Source organism: Hyaena hyaena, unplaced genomic scaffold, assembly GCF_003009895.1.
Source record: "Hyaena hyaena isolate Hyena2069 unplaced genomic scaffold, ASM300989v1 scaffold_13, whole genome shotgun sequence".
Classification (NCBI taxonomy): domain Eukaryota; kingdom Metazoa; phylum Chordata; class Mammalia; order Carnivora; family Hyaenidae; genus Hyaena; species Hyaena hyaena.
Window position 1 is genome coordinate 6,067,309 of NW_024080645.1, and position 18,290 is coordinate 6,085,598.

Consider the following 18,290-nt stretch of genomic DNA (forward strand, 5'->3'; position numbering starts at 1 on the left):
AAAAAAAAAAAAAAAAACACAGGGTCAGGACCTGGGGGCAGAAAGAGCCGCACTGGGGCTGCGAGGAGGGACTGGTTATATTCGACGGAGTCGGGGGAGGTCAGGACACTCAGGCCAGAGAGGGTGTGAAGGAGGGGGTGGCGGGGCTGCCTTCCCTGCACTAGCTCCACGCCGGTTACAGAATAAGCAGCCCATCGCGTGAGTGAATAAATGGCGGCGCAGGTTAGTCTGCACGGGCGGGGTGGGGTGGGGCTCACCGCCTGCGGGGGACGGGAGGTCCCATCTGCCCCTGTTTCACCGTCTCAGGCCCCGAAAGGCTCCACACACTGGCTACGCTGGTCATCTGCCCTCCCCCCCCCCCCCGGCTCATTCCCCGACCCCTGGAGGCTGGAACACCCCAACCCCCCATGCAAACGGTTCCGTCTCTGCAGCAAGACGCCAGGCAGGTGGGGGGAGGGGGGTGGGCTGCAGCTCCGGCTGTGTCGGGGCCAGAGGGGCCACGGGCTGGACATCTGCCTCCAACAGCAGCCGGGGTGTGGGCTCCTGGGTGCTACAGTGACCCCACTGCATCCCGGACTCCAGGGCGGCCCCCTGGATTCATTCCATGCTGGGTCGTGCAGTAACTCTGTGTCTTTTGAGGAACTGCCAGGCTGTTTTCCTGAGTGTCTACACCCACCAGCAGCGTATGGGGGGTTTGCTTTAGCTCTTAGGTGTGGTCTTCGATCCATGCTAACTTGTAGATCTGCTGTGGGGCGGGGGTCCAAGTTTTCCTTCTGCATGTGGCCCTCCAGCTGCCTAGCAACATTTGTTGGAAGACGATTCATTCCCCATTGGATGGTCTTGGCTCTCGGTGCTGTTATGGAAAACCAACTGGCTGGAAGTGCAATGGCCTATTTCCAGACTGTCAGTTCTACTCTGTGGATCTCTGTGTCTGTCCATGCTGCTTTCTCCGTTATTCCACTGTCACAGTAAAAGCCGAAAACGAAAATGTCTGAGTTTTCCAATTTTAGACTTCTTAAAAATGTTTGGGGCACCTGAATGGCTCCATCAGTTAAACATCCAACTCTTGATTTCGGCTCAGGTCATGATCTCATGATCTCATGACTCATTGAGTTCGAGTCCCGCGTCGGGCTCTGTGCTGACAGCTCATAGCCTGGAGCCTGCTTTGGATTCTGTGTCTCCAGCTCTCTCTGCCCCTCCCCTGCTCAGCTCTGTCTTTCTCTCTCTCTCTCAAAAATAAATCAGCATTAAAATAGATAAATAAACACTTAAAAATGTCCACTAAATTTCCATAAACTTTTATAATTGGCTGTCAATTTCTGCAGAGGAGTTAATGGAGACTTTGATAAGCATTGCGTCGAATCTGTAGATCAGTTTGAGATCGACCTGTATCGCCACCCTAACAATTAGTAAGTCTTCCAGCTTGCGAACGTGAAATGCCTTTGACTTATTTAGGTTGTCTATGCTTTCCTTCTGCAACTTTTTATGGTTTTTGGAGTACCGGTTTGTACTTCTCTTGTTAATGGACGGTTTTTCTGGTGATAAAATATACATAACATAAAACTTACCACTTTGTCCATTTTTAAACGTACAGCTCAGGGGCGTTAAACGCATTCCCCTTGCTGCAGATCCATCTCCAGATGTCACTTTCCCAAAGCGGAACTCTGTGCCCGTGAAACAATAACCGCCACCCTACTTCCTGTCTCTATTCACTCCATTAGGCTTGTTCCCTCATAGAAGTGGAATCGCACAACATTTGTCTTTTTTGTTTAGACTGTTACAGCGAGCATAACGTCTTTACAGCCCATCCGTGTTGTAGCAGTGTCAGAATTCATTCCTTGTTAGGGTAGAGTCACATCCCATCGCGTGCATACGACGTGTTTATCCGTTCATCTGTGTGCGGATACTCAGGTTGTTCTCACTCTAAAAAAATGTTTATTTATTCATTTTGAGATAGAGAGAGACCATGAGAGAGTGTGAGCCAGGGAAGGGCAGAGAGAGAGAGACAGAATCCCAAGCAGGCTCCACGCTCAGTGCAGAGCCCTACGTGGGGTTTGATCCCATGACCTTGGTCATGGCCTGAGCCGAAATCAAGAGTCGGAAGTTCAACCAGCTGAGCCACCCAGGCACCCCTGTTTTAACTTTTTGACTATTGCGAATAATGTTGCTATGAGCATGGGTGTGCAAATATCCGTCCGAGTGCCTGGTTTCCATTCTTCTGGATATATACCTAGAAGTAGACTTTCTGGATCATATGGTGATTCTGTGTATAATTGTTTGAGGAATGGATCATTTAAACTTGTTGTTGTCTTTTGCTTTAATGCTTTTTGATATTTATTATGTAATCAATAAAGCATTTTTAAGAGCCAGTTTTGTTTTGTAAATGGACATATGTCTGGAAGCCCTTCAGCACTTCCCATAATGTGTGAACTAATGCGTATTCACCGTGGGACCCTGTATGGATCATGCAGTCACTTTGCTGACAACTCGGAAGACTGTCTCAGTCCTTCCTCAGACTTGCGGGTCAGAACATGGTTGGCATAAGTACTCTGGGTTTTTGTCTGAGCAGTCAGACTCACCTCGCGTGCACTGCCCGCCTCCCACCCACCTTCGTGCCTCAGTGCCCGGGGGGATGCGTACCCATTCCTGGGTCTGGAATAGGGAAAGAGAGTTTGTTGACCTGCTGTAGGCTGGTGACCCCAACTGTGTGGTCTTCCACTTCCCAAGCATCACAGAAAGTGGGGAAAAAATGAGTTCAACCAAGCCGCCTTGACAAACAAGCCAACACGCAGACCGGAACCGAAGCCCTGGGACTTTCCGAAGACAAACAAAGGATTTGAAAGAAATAACAATATTTAGCAGAAACCAAAGCTCCCACTTCCAGATCAAGAAAAACAACTCGCTGCAAACAACTTAAAATAATATTTAAAAGTAGCTCTGGTTTTCACACAGACTCTATCATAACACCAAAAGTTACTTAGACTGAGTTTAAGAAATGCTTGTAAGATTGGAAAATACCTGTTTTTAGCTCAGGGAAGGGCTGCTGTGTCCTCAACGGATCCAACTCAGTGGCCTGTTCCACCTCTTACCAGCTTCCCCGAGTGCCCAGCTGCCCGTTAAACAGCTATTGTCCCTAAACCTTCACGTCTTTCCTTAATCCTATTTTCTCCCCTGGGGAATTAACTTGCGGGCACATTCCCTTTAGCAGTCATGAGTCAAAGCTCAAGACAGCTGACAAATATTCCTACTGGACAGCCAAGCCTTCCAAGGAGTGACAGCGCGGATGAGGGACGTAAGCGGATGTGCTGAGCAATCGGTGTTGGGCTTGGCGCGGCCATGGGCGGCGGGGAGGGGCTTCAGGGCAGGAACCAAGCAGAGACGGGAAAGGCACGATCTCCAGAGGAGTCACCAGGCCCCAGGTCAGGGTCTGGAGGCCACGGCGCTTGGCCGAGCGTATGGTCCAGAGCCCCCCCCGCGGCTGACAACTGGATCAGCAAACATTCTAGACCAATGGCCCAAAGACTACATGTTTCTCCACGACTGGCAAGGTAGGGATGATTTTAAAATCGTTAAATATTTCAAAAACAAACTAAAATGGTATAAAATTCAAATTGCGGCATCTGAAGTGAAAGTTTGCTGAGTATCACTGTACCCATGCGTCCACGGCGAAGTCCGTGGCTGCTTCCCGGCCACGGCGGAAGGAAGAGTAGAGTTGTGTCACAAACCATATGGCCCCCAAAGCCTGAAATATTTACCCTCTGGCCTTTGGCATCTCTGTTTTTAGTTCCTTTTCACAAAACCCAGCAGCAGCAGAAGAAAAAGGAGCAGGGAAGCAGGAATCAAGCCATAACCAGCACCTCCCAGGTGGGGACCCTGGCCTTGCCAGATGGGAGCGGGGACTGGGGATCGCCGGTCAGGTCCAGCCACCGTGTTTCCATGCGGGACACTCCGGATGCACTGCCAGACCTGCTCTGTAGCTTCTCACCCATGCGGGCCCTTCCTTCTCACTCTGTGTCTCTGGAGAGCCATCATAAGAGCAGCTATTCCTGTCTTAGTCACAACGGGAGAGAAACCTCTCAATTTAGCATCATTTGAGAAAAGCTTCACAGATGGAGAGTATGGCTCAAGCAAGCAGCGGTGATGGGTGCCACGGCCGTGCTGGTGGCCAGTCCTCCGTCTACATTCAGCTCCGTACCGGCCTGTCGTCTAGTCCCAGGGCTCAGTCCTGTGTCCCGCTACAGCCAGGGTTGGGGGCATTGTCTTCAGACACTTCGAAGGCCATCTTGTAGAAGACTGTTCTACGGGGCCCCACGGCTTAAGTAGCACTGCTGGGGAGGGCACTGGTAGATCTGGGCTCAACATGGGAAGACGTCACCAACAGCTTTCCCTGAGCTGAGCTGAGGCAGGCTTGGGAGGCAGGGGGCTGTCAGGAGTTGGGAAGGCGGCTGTGTCAGATGACCTCTGGATGCTAGAATCCTGTGACTCAGAGAACTCATGGGTCAAGGGACTCGGACACGTGGGAGCCAAGAGCATGGGCTCTGAAGTAAAAGCTGAGCTAAGTCCCAATCACCACTCTTTCAGTCGGTGGTTATTTGTTAGAGCTTGGACGGGGTTCAGCTTCTACATCTGTAATGGTGGATTAGGATCATGACCCCACACGGTGACAGATGCATTACTGCAGAGTTAGTGCCACCAGATGGTAGCTGCTGTCGGACGCTGCGAGGAACCCGATTGCCATGTGGATCAAGTGGGTCCCCAACTTGGGAGGAGAAATTCTCTCTCTCCCTCTGTTTAATGTTTATTTATTTTTGAGACAGAGAGAGACAGAGAGTGAGCAGGGGAGGGGGAGAGGGAGGGAGAAACAGAATCTGAAGCAGCTCCAGGCTCTGAGCTGTCAGCACAGAGCCCAACGTGGGGCTCGAACCCACGAACTGAGATCATGACCTCAACTGAAGTTGGACGCTCAACTGACTGAGCCACCCAGGCGCCCCGTCATTTTTTGTTTGTTTTTTTTTTAACTTCCTCAATTTCAAAGCCATTTGAGGTCAGGGAAACAGGAAATGAAGAAATCCACAGAAGAGCTCCCTGGGGTTACGTGTCAGCCTCGGGCAGGGCAAGGTGACTGTCCCGTGTGTGTGTCTTCCTGGGGTCAGTGACATCAGCGTGCACCTCATCAGGAATCTTGCCTCGAATCGGGCTGTGGAAGTTCTCCCCAGGATGTGAAAGGCTTGGGCAAGGGGGAGAGATGCTCGTCGTCGCCAGATTGGCAACGTGTTACAGATGACGGCTGGCAGGGATCATGGAATCAGAGAGCATCACGTTAATTTGTTTTTCTATTTTTCCCAAATGTTTTACAAAACCATTAATCAAGAAACCCATTTGGCTGAAAAACAAATGTCAGTGGTGAGTAACGAGCACCAGCTTCCGTCACATTTGCCCTTTTCTGGTAGTTTCTGAAGTTGCTGGTTCGACAGCTGAAGCACCACCCGGGGAGATTCTTATGAACCGCGGGGTCTCTGGGCTGCTTTCCAGACACGCGGTGAGTGACGAGCTGAGCCCACCTTTACGAGAACATCGGACAGGTCAACAGTAACGTCTTCTGCCGGGACGCAAGTCGCTTGAACTCACTGTAATTCACTTCCTGCACTGGGTTCCAAGCACAGACTGAGACATGGGGACACAGGCGGGCGTGGGACATGGTCATCGCCCTGAAGGGGGCCGTGTGGGAAATACCCACAGTTACGTCCACGCATACCGGCGACCGTGCCACGTGAGGGTGCAGCTGAAGAGCCCGGAGCTGGCCGGGTGGGGGGCAGAGAAGGCTTCCCGGAAGGGGTCACACACAAGCCACGAATTAAGGGGCAGGCATCAGGAGCAGGGCTGCTGTGTGGTCAGGTCATGGTCAAAGGCGGCCGGCCGGAGACAGGTGGCCCTGCAGGAGAAGCTGGGTGACGCGCGGCGGGTGAGGGAGGGGCGGTGGGGATGGAGCTGGTGTGATGAGGGGGTTGCTTAAGGGTGGGCTTCGGAGGCTGCGGAAGAGCAGGGATTCTCCGGTGGGGGACACGGGGGATGGGCAGGAAAGGCTCTAAGAAGAGATGTGGGTCAACCGGATCTGCACGTGTGAGTAGACGCTCCGTGAGCCACCGTGGAGGCGGGGAGGGAAGGGATGGAGGCTCTGAGCTGGCCAAGCGGCTCCCACTCTCCCTCCGCAGCCTCGCTCGCTGCCGGGGGTCGTGTCCTCGTGCGGGTCACTCGCTGGCCGACTTAGTCGGTCATCGTGGAGCAGGCCCAGGCGTCCCGGGGCCGTGCGGGCAGACAGGCTGTGCGTGTGAGCGCGTGCACATCGCAGCGAGGTGCCCCAACCTCAGCAGTGGCGGGGAAACGGGACACGCCTGAATGGCGCTGCACCACAGAGTCAGACGTGAGCTCGAGAGGCCCTCATTCAAGTCCGCAGGGGAGGGGACCTCGCCTCCATCACTGCACGTGCTCAGTCACGGTCCAATACAAGAGGGTAAGAGAGAGCCATGCGTCCATCGCCCAGGCTGACAGGAGACAGGACCCGCGGACGGCAGGAAGCAGGTTCACGGGTGCGCGTGGCATTTCCCACAGGCACCGGCTCCCTATGTCCCCACAGCAGCGTGTGGCTTCCCTTCAGCATCTGAAGACACCGGGGCTCCGGATCGTGGAGTAGGGGACACAGCGGAGGCCAAGACAGCGCTGCAGCGTGTCTGGGGTTCCAGCCCCTCCCGCTCCTCCCGCGGGGGAAACTCCAGGAGCGGGTCCTTCTGTCGCAGAACCGGCCGGTCGTTTGGTACCTACAGCAGTTCCGACGGTGGGGGATGAGGCTGCCGTCCTCTTGACAGGCATGGTCCTGACAAGGGTCCCTCGGAGTCATCCGAGTCCTAATTCCGGAGCCCGTGAATGTGTCACCTTCCTGGGGGAAAGACTTTGCAGACGTGACATAAAGATCCTGAGGTGGGGAGAGGGTCCGGGCCGTCGGGTGGGCCCACCGACGTCACAGTCCATCGAAGGGGGTCGGGGGACCAGGCGGAGACTAGCCTTGTCCGAGGAAGGGGTCAGGAGCCGAGGGACGCAGGCCCGGACCCTCCGCAGGGAACCGGCTGGCTGCACCCTGATTTCAGCTCAGGGACACTGCTTTGGACTTCCGACCTCTGGAAAGATGAGAGATAAATGTGTGTTGTTTTAAGCCACCACATGTGTGGTAATTTGTTACAGGAGCCGCTGGGACCTCACACATTTGGGGACATATTCCAGCCCAGCTCTGCCGGCTCAAAGCATCTTGGGAAAACCTATTTAGGAAGAGCTAACAGAACCGGTGAGAGGAAGCAAACGTAAGTCCACAGACCCCCGGGGTCAAGGCAGAAAACGCACATTCGTAGAGGCTCGGTGTGCAGCGAAGGGTAAACACGGGGAGACCTGTCCTGGGTCAGGGGGGTCGGGACGGGGCGCGGGGGCCTGAGCGGAGCAAAGGCTTGAAGTGCATTTAGTGCTCTGGACTGAACCGTGTCCCCCGCCCCCCACCCCTCTGCAGAAGCCCTAACCGCCAGGGTGACGGTGCTTGGACAGAGAGCCCTGGGGAAGGACGGGAGGTCGAGTGAGGTCGTAAGGGCAGGGCCCCCACTCCGATGGGACTGGTGTCCAGGCAAGAAAAGGAACAGACGCCAGGGAGCTCCCTCCCCTGCACAGAGATAAGGTCAAGGGGGTTGTGAGGACAAGGGGAGAAGGCAGCCGTCTGCGAGGCCGGCGGAGGTCGGAGGTCTGCCCGCACACTGACCGCGGACGTCCAGCCTCCAGACTGCGAGACAGCCGATCTCTGCTGTTGAAGTCACCGGCTGTGGCGTTCCCACGCGGCAGGCGGAGCCGAGGACACGGAGGACTTGGCTGGCACACGGGGCGACGTGGAGGAGAGGCCGCGAGCTGGGCAGGGAGGCTGGGGGCGCGCCGCACAGGGGCTGGCGGCGTGTGACAGACTGTGGAGAAAATCCCGTCCCTCGGAGGTCAGCCCCGTGGAGACACGAGCGAGGCGCTGGCCCGGGAACACGGGCTGAGCCCAGGTCTGAGGTCCCTGGAGCATCGAGAAACCGCCCTTCTTCCAGCCAAAGAGCCGGGGGGTCAGCAAGGTGCTGCTCAGTCGCTGGGGATGACCTGGGGGGCGGTGTGCACACGGCAGAGGGGTCCTGTGCCTCCCGCCTCCAGCCCCTGTACCGCGCACGCGTGCACACACATGTGCACACGCGCGCGTGTGTACACACGCTCTCACACATGCGCGCACACACAGGCACACACACACACCCCACAGACGCATGCACACAACATGCACACACACATGGGAACACGCGCGCGCACATGTACACACGCTCTCACACATGCACACGCACACGTGTATACACTCAACCATGTGCACACACATGCACCCCACAGACATGTGCACACAACATGCACACACACACATATACACACGCGCATGCACACAGATGCATGTGTGCACCCCACAGAGGCACACGTGCACACACACGTGCATACACATGCTCTCACACACACGTGTGCACACACATGCAAGCACATGTGCACCCCACAGGGACACGTGCACGCACACACGTGCACGCACATGCACACGCACACGCACGCACACGCACACGCACACACACACACACCCCTTGAGGAGGATGCCCTTGGCTCTCAGCCTGGGGCCGGCAGTGCTGTGCTGTTTGGACTCAGGCCTCCTCCCTTGACTCAGCCAAGTTCATAGACGGTAGGAAACCATCTTTCACTCAGTTTTGCTTTAAAAGCATCTTTCGGGTCCGGTGTGAGACTCTCCGTTTTCCCTCCCCGCCTCAGCTCGGCCGAGGTGGTCTACTGTCCAGGGTCCACGGGGCGATTTATCGGTGCCGCTCTCTGTTGTGTTGAGGCTCAGTGCCCCTGGCACTGGGCTCCGGGAGCCTCGGCGGCTGATGTGCACGGTCCCCTGCTTGGGTCACGAGGGCTGTACGCTCCCTCGTTCTGTCCCCACACCTCTTCCGGCCACCAGCTCCCTCAGTACTTCCGCAGCCCCCTTGGGACCGAGGGGCTCTCACCTGCTCAGCACCGGCCGAGGTGCCGAGCTGCCGAGCGGCTGTGCTACGAGGGAGGCACAGCCCTCCTGGCCTGGGAGGGGCCGCTGTTCTGCCAGACCGCGAGCGTCCACACTGTGGCCCGTCTGCTCTGTCTGCCCCCGGTCGGCCCTTCGCGTGGGCGTGGGAGGAAAACTCGTTTTCCCTCTACTTTTCTAGACCCTTGACTGAGAGACCCCTCCCCCCAATAAGAAGCCCGATCAACAGGAGAAAAACAAATTGATGACGTTCGTACGGAGCCGCACAAAGAGAGGAGGCAAAGCTTAGCCCGAGCAGAGAGATTTTTGCCTTTTAGACAAAGAAACGATACGCTTGTGAAGAGCTGGACAAGACAAGGGTTTGGCTGTGGGCGGTAAATGGCGAAGGAGCCGCAGGCTTGTTCTACGGCCTTCCTGGTCCTCAGTCCCACAGAGCGGCCTCCCACCCTGGTCCAGGGAGGGCATCTTCCTCACGGGGGACGTATGTCCTGCTTTCACGGGGCAGAGGGTCCCTCCCGCGCCTGTCTTGTTTCTCAAGCCCTCGTACTTCAGAACAATCCACCGAAGCGGCGTATCTGAGGGGACATATTCTGAGCCCCTCTGGGTTCAGATCACTCGCTGTTGGGAAAGGGGGACTGTCAGGTCATCTTGAATCTCCCTCACTCCACGGGAGGTTAAACCCCACTCGGCTCTCCAACCTTGGCTTCTAATTTTTGAATCCCAGGTCCCAGAATACCAAGGAAATCCTTTGAAACTTTTAGGAACTGCCGGATCTTGCAAAGTACCCTGACTGCGGTTGCTCTGTCGTTATGAAGCCTTCCCTTCCCGTGCTAAGGCCCTCTGTTCGCCGCTAGCGTGGGATCCACAGAGGCTGATCCAGCTTCCCGCGCGGAGAGAGGGCAGGGAAGCAGAGGGTGAAGGCGTGTAATGTCCCGACGTGGAATTAAATCGTTGCCCTACAACGTGCAACGGAAATGAAGTATTTTGTGGATTTATCACATCCTTCTACTGAATAATAGATTCCCGGGTTCTGGATGAACGGATGGGGGTTTACACACAGGTCCGCGTGGTGTACAGCCTCTCACTAAACGGCCGTCAGAAGCGCGCATGGTCTGTTCTAGGCCCCGTGGGACCAGGGCTGCATCCCTGCGATCAATAATGACCACTTAGTGGAGGGAGAAGAGCACACGGACGTCCCATTTTTTATTCTTGAGACAGTCCTAGAAGGCCACGCTTGGAGGCCAAGTGCAGCATGGAGCCGTACGTGCACCAGGACCCGTGAGGGGCCGTGGGGGGAGCCTGGTACCCCCCTGAGCACGTGCTTGTGCATCAGGAAGCACCCTTCGCAGCCCCCTGCTGTTGTGGCCTCCACCTGCGTGCTCTGCCGGCCTCTGGAGCCCTCGGCCCACCCGCTGAGCTCGGTTCTGAGATCTGGGTGTCGCCTTGTGACCAGAGCCTGGCAGCCAAGCTCGCATCTTCGCCCCGAGTCTGTATCTTCCTCCGAGGAACCTCCAGGGCTCGGTCCTCACGGAAGAGGCACCTGCCTTCCGCTCTGCCTCGCCACTGCGCTTTCACTTGCTGGGTCCCCGGTGACCCCTAAACTCCAAAGCCAACGGACACTTTCCAGGCGAAATATTACTTGACAGCAGCTGAGGCTGCTTCCTTAATACACGTCTGTTGAGAGAAATGATGGGTCCCTTCTGGCTCTGTTGCGTGTCGGGAGCAAGTTCATGTTAGCAGGACGGGAAGATATGAAGGGCAGAAAGAGACTCGGAAAAGCATTTTGTAACGTCTAACTAGGCCACATTCGTGCTGTACCGAAGCCTCCTTGAAAAACACACTTTTTACTTGGAAATAATTCTAAATTACTCAAAATAATGTGCAGGCAGGTCCCGTGCACCCTTCTCTCTCCTCTGCAGCCTCGTTACATCTTACATGTTTTCACGGCCATCAGACCTCGTCACCGCGGGATTGACACTGGAACGATCCAGAGCTTCTTCAGAGTTCTACGCGCACTCGTATGAGTGTGTGTGAGCGTGTGTGAGCATGTGTGAGCGTGTGTGAGCGTGTGTGTGTGTGTGGCTCTACACAGCTCCACCGTGTGGCCTGCCTGCCCACCACCACACAGAGGATGCTCCCTGCACTGTCCCCACACCGGCTCGTGCCAGCTCCCCTACCGCACCCACCCCGCCCCGAGCCCTGGGACTGCCTCCTGCAGCTCGGTGACCACTATCCTCCGAATGTCACATCACTAGACTCAAGCAGCACGTGTCCTTCTGACACTGGCTTTTATCACGCAGCACGATTTCCCGAGGACCCTTCTGGTGGTCACAGGAACCGGTGGTCTATTGCTGAGCCATGTTCTGCAGGAAGGATGTAGCGCGGGTTTCTTTGGTTTTTGGGTTTTTAATCCATTGAAGAACGCTGTTTGATTACTTAGGAATAAAGCTGTTGTGGGCATTCATTTATAAATTCTTAGGTGAAAAAATAAGCCTTCATTGGGGCTCCTGGGGGGCTCAGCCGGCTAAGCGTCCGACTTCAGCTCAGGTCATGATCTCACGGTTCGTGGGTTCGAGCCCCGTGTCGGGCTCCGTGCAGACAGCTCAGCCTGTTTCCAATTCTGTGTCTCCCTCTCTCTCTGACCCTCCCCTGCTCACGCTGTTTCTCTCTCTCAGAAATAAATAAAACAGTAAAAAAAAAAATTTAAAAATAATAAGACTTCATTTTTCTGGGAGAAATGTCCATACCGCAATGGCTGGGTCAGGATCAACCCACTTTTTATTTAGTTTTGAAAGGAAGTGGCAAGTGACCTCTCTGAGTCCCTTCTTCTATTCCCATGGGCCAGGTTTTCATGTTCCCGTCAGCTCCTGGCACTGCTCATTGTAGCCATTCTGATACCTCCTTACAGTTGATTCTAAATGTTTATTTATTTATTTTGAGAGAGAGTGCGAGAGAGGAAGGGGCAGAGAGAGAGAATCCCAAGCAGGCTCCGTGCTCAGCACAGAGCCCAACGCGGGGCTTGCACTCACGACTCTGGGATCATGACCTGAGTCAGAATCAAGAGTCAGATGCTCAAACGACTGAGCTTCCCAGGCGTCCCTGATACCTCATTACACTTGCAATTTATCTATTTCCCTCATGGCTGAAGGCCCCATATTGTTAATAGGAAAGGCTTAGCTTTTAACCTAGAAATCACCTACATCATAGAGGTCTGTCCTTTGCAACAGGCACAGCGCCTAAAGTAGATGGAAAACATCTTTGATTAGGGGCGCCTCCGTGGTCCAGTGGGTTAAGTGCCTGACATTGGCTCGGTCATGATCTCAGTTTGTGAGTTGGAGCCCCGCGTCGGGCTCTGTGCTGACAGCTCAGAGCCCAGAGCTGCTTCAGATTCTGGGTCTCCCTCTCTCTGCCCCTCCCCTGCTCATCCTCTGTCTCTGTCTCTCTCTCTCAAAAATATATAAACATTTTTTAAAAAAGAAAATATCTTTGATTTACCTGCTCACGTCTTTCTGTTTTCGCAATCTGGATATTTTCTTCTCTGTGGGCCTTCCCGGCATCTCTTGGAAAGCTTGTGAAGCAGAGCCCCCGGGAAAGGAGGGCACCACCACCCAGAACAATCCAGCCCTTTGCATAAGAAGAGGAAGAACACGATGTCAGGAAGCTCTTACCAAACAGGAAGAAAAAGCTCACGTGTTTCTGGCAGACGAGGGAGGGAAATTCAGCAAATACTCAGCAGACACCGTGTGCCACCATCTGCCCGCGAATAACCTCGGCTGCAGGGGGAGCATCGGCGAACAGAACAAAGATCCCTGACCTTCTGGGAGAAGAACGCTGCCCTCCGCCAAATGTGGGATGCACGCCACCAACACGGAGATGAAATGCCCCGCTGGCAGCGCTCTGTGCGGGAAGCATCTAGGGTCCATGTCTGCACCCTGAGGGTCCTCCCAGGGGCTCTGCGTCTCCACTGCAGGGCAACCAGAGAAGGGTGCGGGCGAGTGGAGACGGTTCCAACAGGTGTTCAGTTCTTGCCACGGCAGCGCGCAGGAGATAGAAATGCCATGTGTCCCAAAAAGGGGGATTTGCAGGTGCAAGAGACAGGTGGGCCGAGTGCGGGGCTCAGACAGGAGCAGGGGGCCGGGTGGGGGGCTTGTAACCGGAGCCCGAGGCCAGGTCACACCTCGGGGTAGATATCAGCCTGACTCAAAAACATTACGCAGATTTACGCTCCTGCCTAAATCAGGTAACAGATAAAATAAATACGAAAACGGTTTTCCGACTCTGCTCGTCAGCAAAGAAGAGAAGCCGGTGGGTCCCGTGAGAGGGGACTCTGAGGTGAGCACGAAGGCTGACTCCCCAGGTTCCAGCCAGAGTTTCTAGAATGCAGCGCAGAGAAAGGGAATTCAGGCAGCATCAGAGCCTCTGTCTGGATTGAAGAAAAAGAGCTTGGGATCTGGGAAAGCCAAGGTGTTTAGTGTTTGCACAGCCGGCAAGGACACTGCCGTGCACACGCACACACACACATGCACACGCACAAGCGCACACCTGCACATGCTGGCCTGTGTGCAGATAAGGAGCTCTGTAAAGAAGCTTTTCTGAGTCTTCAGGTGAGCCCGGGTCAGTGCGGGGATGATTTAAGGTCAGAGGAAGAACGGCCCGAAGGAGCAGAGAGAATCGTTCAGGGTACACACGCACGCAGGTCTGGGGCCCGTCTCACAAGCTAGAACCAGAAACTTCATCACTCAGGGGGTGCCAGGGAGAGTGCTCGGAGGGCGCTGCCCCATGAAAGGGGACACATGATCCCTCCTAAGATAGCTTTTCTTAAAAGCCAGACTCAAGAGAATCAACCAGTCTCTGTAACTTAACTGTGTACCAGAACGAGTGAGCAGTGTTTGTAAGAATAGAAAACTATCTAGCAGCCACAAAGGTAAACTTTACGTCTGTCATCCCATCAAAACTTGCCAGGCATTTGAAAAAACAGGGAGAGATGATCCATGTTGAGTAGAAAAGTCAGGGAATAGAAACAGATCCAGCAATGGTCCAGATGATAAAATGAGCAGAGAAGAAATCAGACCTGATAATATAGTTTATTCAACAATGAGGTGGACTGAAGATGAAGTAGAAACACGGAAATATAACAAGGCCCCTCCTGAACTTCTAGGTGGAAGATACAGTGTCTGCAATGAAAAATAATCTGGGGGATGAACTGAATACCGGACGTTACGGAAGAAAAGGTCATCCGCGTGGACGCACACCACATCAACAGAATAAAGGACAAAAGCCACATGAGCATCTTGACAAATGCAATCGATGAAGAAAAAAAACAATAAAACCCCCTTTTGTAAAACACTTAATAAAATCCTTTTAATAAAACACCCCTTTATCACAAAAACACCTACCCAAGTAAGACTGGAAGGGAAATCCCTCAATCAGATAAGGGTCAGTTACTGGTGAAAGACTGAAAGCTTTTCCTTGAAGGTCACGGGAATGCAAGGCCGATTGCTGTCACTGCTGCTGTGTGGCCCCAGACAGAGGTTTTGCCTGGGTGAGTAGAGAATGAAGCAAGAGGAACCAGACTGGAAAGGAGAAGTGAAGCGAAATCCATTCGCAGAGGACATGAGCTCACACAGAGAAGATCCCAAAGCGTCCACAAAAGACAGAAACCAAAAACAAAAACCAAAAAACCCGCTAGAGGCTGTCAGCGAGTTCACGGACGCCGCATGGCTCAAGGTCACACGCACATCAGCTGCTTTGCGCACACCGGCCACGGGGATTCGGAAAATGAAATGAGGACAATTGCATTCATACGATCGACACCCGGGAAGAAATTTAGCAAAAGAAGTGTAAGACTTGTATGCCTGACAACTAAAAATCCCTGTTGGAAGAACTAAAACCCGAAACAAATGAATAGAGTCCCGTGTTCATGGATTGTAAGACCTACTGCTGTTAAGATGATACATCCCCAAGTTGATCAACAGAGGCCACGTCTGTCAGAATGCCAGTCACCCTTTTTGTAGAGGGACAGCCGATTCCAAAATTCATCCCTAGATGAATGTATGACAGACATTCATGTTCCTATTCATCAATTCATTCATTCATCTATAAATGCGAGGGACCCGAGTAGCCGCGCTGTCCTTGGGAAAAACAGACCTGGAGGGCTCACGCTTCCCAATGACAAAAACTACTACAAAACTATGGCAATCAAGACTGTGGTGCTGGACTAAGTACACACATGGAGACCAGTGGGGTGAAATGGAGAGGCCAGGAAGCAGTCCTCACAGGGACGGTCCATTCTTTCCCGCGGGGTCCACGGTCCAGGGGTCCACTGTCAAGTAGGACGATGTCCTTTCTAACAAACAGTGTTGGGGGGGCATCTGGATTCCTACACGCAAAAGGACAAATTTGGACCCGCTACTTCACAGGCAAAGGTCATCTCAAAATGGACCAAAGACCTAAATACAACTCTCAGAAGTCAATAGACGTCAATCTTTGTGATTGAAACTAGACGCTAGTTTCTCAGATATGACGCCGAAAGCACAAATAACAGCCACAAAAAGTAAATTGGACGTCATCAGAATTAAGAACCATTGTGGCTCAAAGGATACACCATAAAGAGAGAAGTCAGCCTGCAGAACGGAAGGCGTGGTTGCAAGTCGTACACGTAATAAGGGACTCGTGGCTGGAATACATAGAAAGTCTTCGAACTCAATTATAAAAAACCCAAATACAGTAAAACCTTGGTTTGCGAGCACAACTCGTTCCGGAAACATGCTTGGCATCCAAAGCACTCGTGTATCAGAGCGAATTTCCCCATAAGAAATAATGGAAACTTGGATGATTTGTTCCACAACCCGAAAATATTCGTACAAAAAGGACTACGATACTGTAACCTAATACAAAATAATGAAGAAAATACAAAACATTAAGAGAAATAGGCAAATTAACCCGCACTTACCTTTGCAAACTTCGAGGCTGGTGTGAGGGAGACGGAGAGAGGAGGGTCAGTGTGTAGGGCGACTGTCACGGTCACTAACGATGCTGACGCCGGTACAGGATTAATCAGCTCCTGTCACAGATCGTACTGAATGCAACTGGCAATGAGGCAGCAGAGGAAAGGGTCCCTGTGTGCAGGCAGCCTGCCCGAGCTGCCTCTTGGGATGAAAAGCAAAGGACTGTCCATTGGTGATCTGAAGTGACAAAAAATACACTAGTGCCAGTTGTGGGCACCTTCCACGTTCTGAAGAATCACTGATTTCTGCCCAACACCGCGGCCTGAGACAGAGCCTCCGAGCATGGGAGACGATCACCCACAATCCCGCGGGGGGTGGGGAATCGTTGGCTCCGTTGTGATCCCGTGACATCAAGGAACGACTCGTATTGCAAGGTATCACTTGTTTATCAAAGTCAAATCTATTAGAAATGTTTGCTCCTCTTGCGGAACCTTCACAGAACAAGTTACTCGCCATCCAAGGATTTTCTGAAATCCAATTAGAAATGGGCAAAGGATCTGAACAGACTTGTCTCCAAAGTCGATGGACAAACGGACATTACATACAGGTGAAGACATTTAACATCATGAGCCATCGAGGAAATGCAGATAAAACCCGGTGAGACAGCTCCTGCCGCCCACGAGGGTGGCTCCAAATACAAAGGCAGAGGATGACAGGGGTGCGTGAGGGGGGCACGGGGACGCTGCTGTAAGCGGGGCGGCCATTTGGAAACGGGTCTGCCGGTTCCTCGGAAAGCTGACCGTGGGCTGACCGCGTGACCCGGCAACTCCGCCCTTCGTCTTCATGCACACGAACAGGTGCCCAGAGCACTCTCTGCAATGACACGGCCGCCAGCTGATGAGCGGATAAATAAAAAGGGCGGCGTTCACACGAGGGAAGGTTGTGCGTCAGTACAGGGGCACCACGGTGTGGGTGAAACTTGGGACAGGCTCAGGGAGGCGGCCACACACCAGACGCCACACGCCACGCGACCGCAGCTACGTGCCTCCAGAAGAGGCGAACCCCAGAGTCAGAGAGGAGGTGAGCGGGCGTGGGGGTGGGGCACAGAGGGTGAGGCCAACACGGGTGGGTTTCTTTGTGGGGTGAGAGTGGTCGGGAGTTAAAAGCACCCCAGGCTGCGCAACCTTGTTAACAGACTGAAACACTGACCTGTACCATTTATTATTTTTATTTTTTTAATTCAGCCGTATAATTTAACGCGGCAAATTTTATGGTATGCGAATTTATCTCAAAAATATAAATAACTGTACAATGTGGGGGCATCTGGCCGGCTCAGCCGGTGGACGATGGGAGTCTTGATCTCAGGGCCGTGTGGTTAAGACCCACATTGGGGTAGAGGTTACCTAAAAAAGTAAACTCTTAAAAAAAATACAGTGTGTGTCACTGGACATTCAATGCGTGGTTCCTGCCGTGTGGCGCATGGCGTCAAAACCCCTGGCTCCTCATGGGATCTGGGTGTGTCCGGGGCTGGGCCTCGAGCATCCCCACAGCCACGGCCGAGAAGAGCATTCTTCTGTTGCTAAAGCTTCTGGGAAACAAAGCAAAATCCGTGTGAACTTCTGGACCCCTCCCCCGTCTGGTACTGAGTTCTCAGCTGCCTCCAAAGTCCCTTCCGGCTCCCCTTCCGCGGCCTTGTGAAACCGAGCCGGCGCCTTCCTCCCTGCCAGGGGGCTCTGTCTTCACTGCCAGCAAGTGCCGGGCCCGGGTGGGTGAGCACATGGCGTGTTTTCTCATTTTCAGGACATGGGACCTTCACGGCTGCCACGGGGGGAAGCCCCGGGTGAAGTGCGATGAAGTGGGATTTCCCTTCCTGGGGAAATCAGGGATCTTTGAGGACAAGGTGCAGCCCAAGCTCCAGGACCCGAGATCACTAAAAATCTTCACTTGTTTTTACCAACAAGGCTCAATTTTGTTTTTTGTAGGTATAGCTCTTTTGTTCTAATGTTTAATTTATTTTTAAAAGACAGAGCGTGAGCAGGGGAGGGGCAGGGAGAGAGGGAGACGCGGAATCCGAAGCAGCTCCAGGCTCTGAGCTGTCAGCACAGAGCCCGACGCGGGGCTCGAACCCACGAACCCCGAGATTGTGACCTGAGCTGAAGTCCACGCTCAGCTGAGCCCCAGGCGCCCCGTATGTGCTGCTCTTTTTTTTTTTTTTCTGTTTTTAAAATTTTTTT

At 53.5% G+C, this 18,290-nt stretch overlaps 1 protein-coding gene and 1 long non-coding RNA gene across 3 annotated transcripts in view; both read right to left on the bottom strand.

Annotated features, from left to right (window-relative positions):
- LOC120220198 overlaps nucleotides 1–12,722 on the bottom strand; it is a 16,384-nt gene extending 3,662 nt beyond the window's left edge. Inside the window, exons 1-3 of one of the 2 annotated variants that reach the window (XR_005525490.1) lie at nucleotides 12,605–12,722; nucleotides 2,681–2,813; nucleotides 1,569–1,923 (exon numbers count right to left, since the gene is read on the bottom strand). This is a non-coding gene — a long non-coding RNA (uncharacterized LOC120220198). Of the gene's footprint in view, nucleotides 1–1,568; nucleotides 1,924–2,680; nucleotides 2,814–3,018; nucleotides 3,266–12,604 lie in introns of those variants that run through there. The other variant, XR_005525489.1, reaches the window with a different exon arrangement.
- A 4,312-nt stretch (nucleotides 12,723–17,034) lies between these two features.
- Nucleotides 17,035–18,290, bottom strand: part of ARNT2 (aryl hydrocarbon receptor nuclear translocator 2) — a 134,771-nt gene continuing 133,515 nt past the window's right edge. Inside the window, exon 20 of the transcript XR_005532765.1 lies at nucleotides 17,035–17,045. The gene's annotated coding sequence lies outside the window, so the exon portion shown is untranslated. The remainder of the gene's footprint in view (nucleotides 17,046–18,290) is intronic.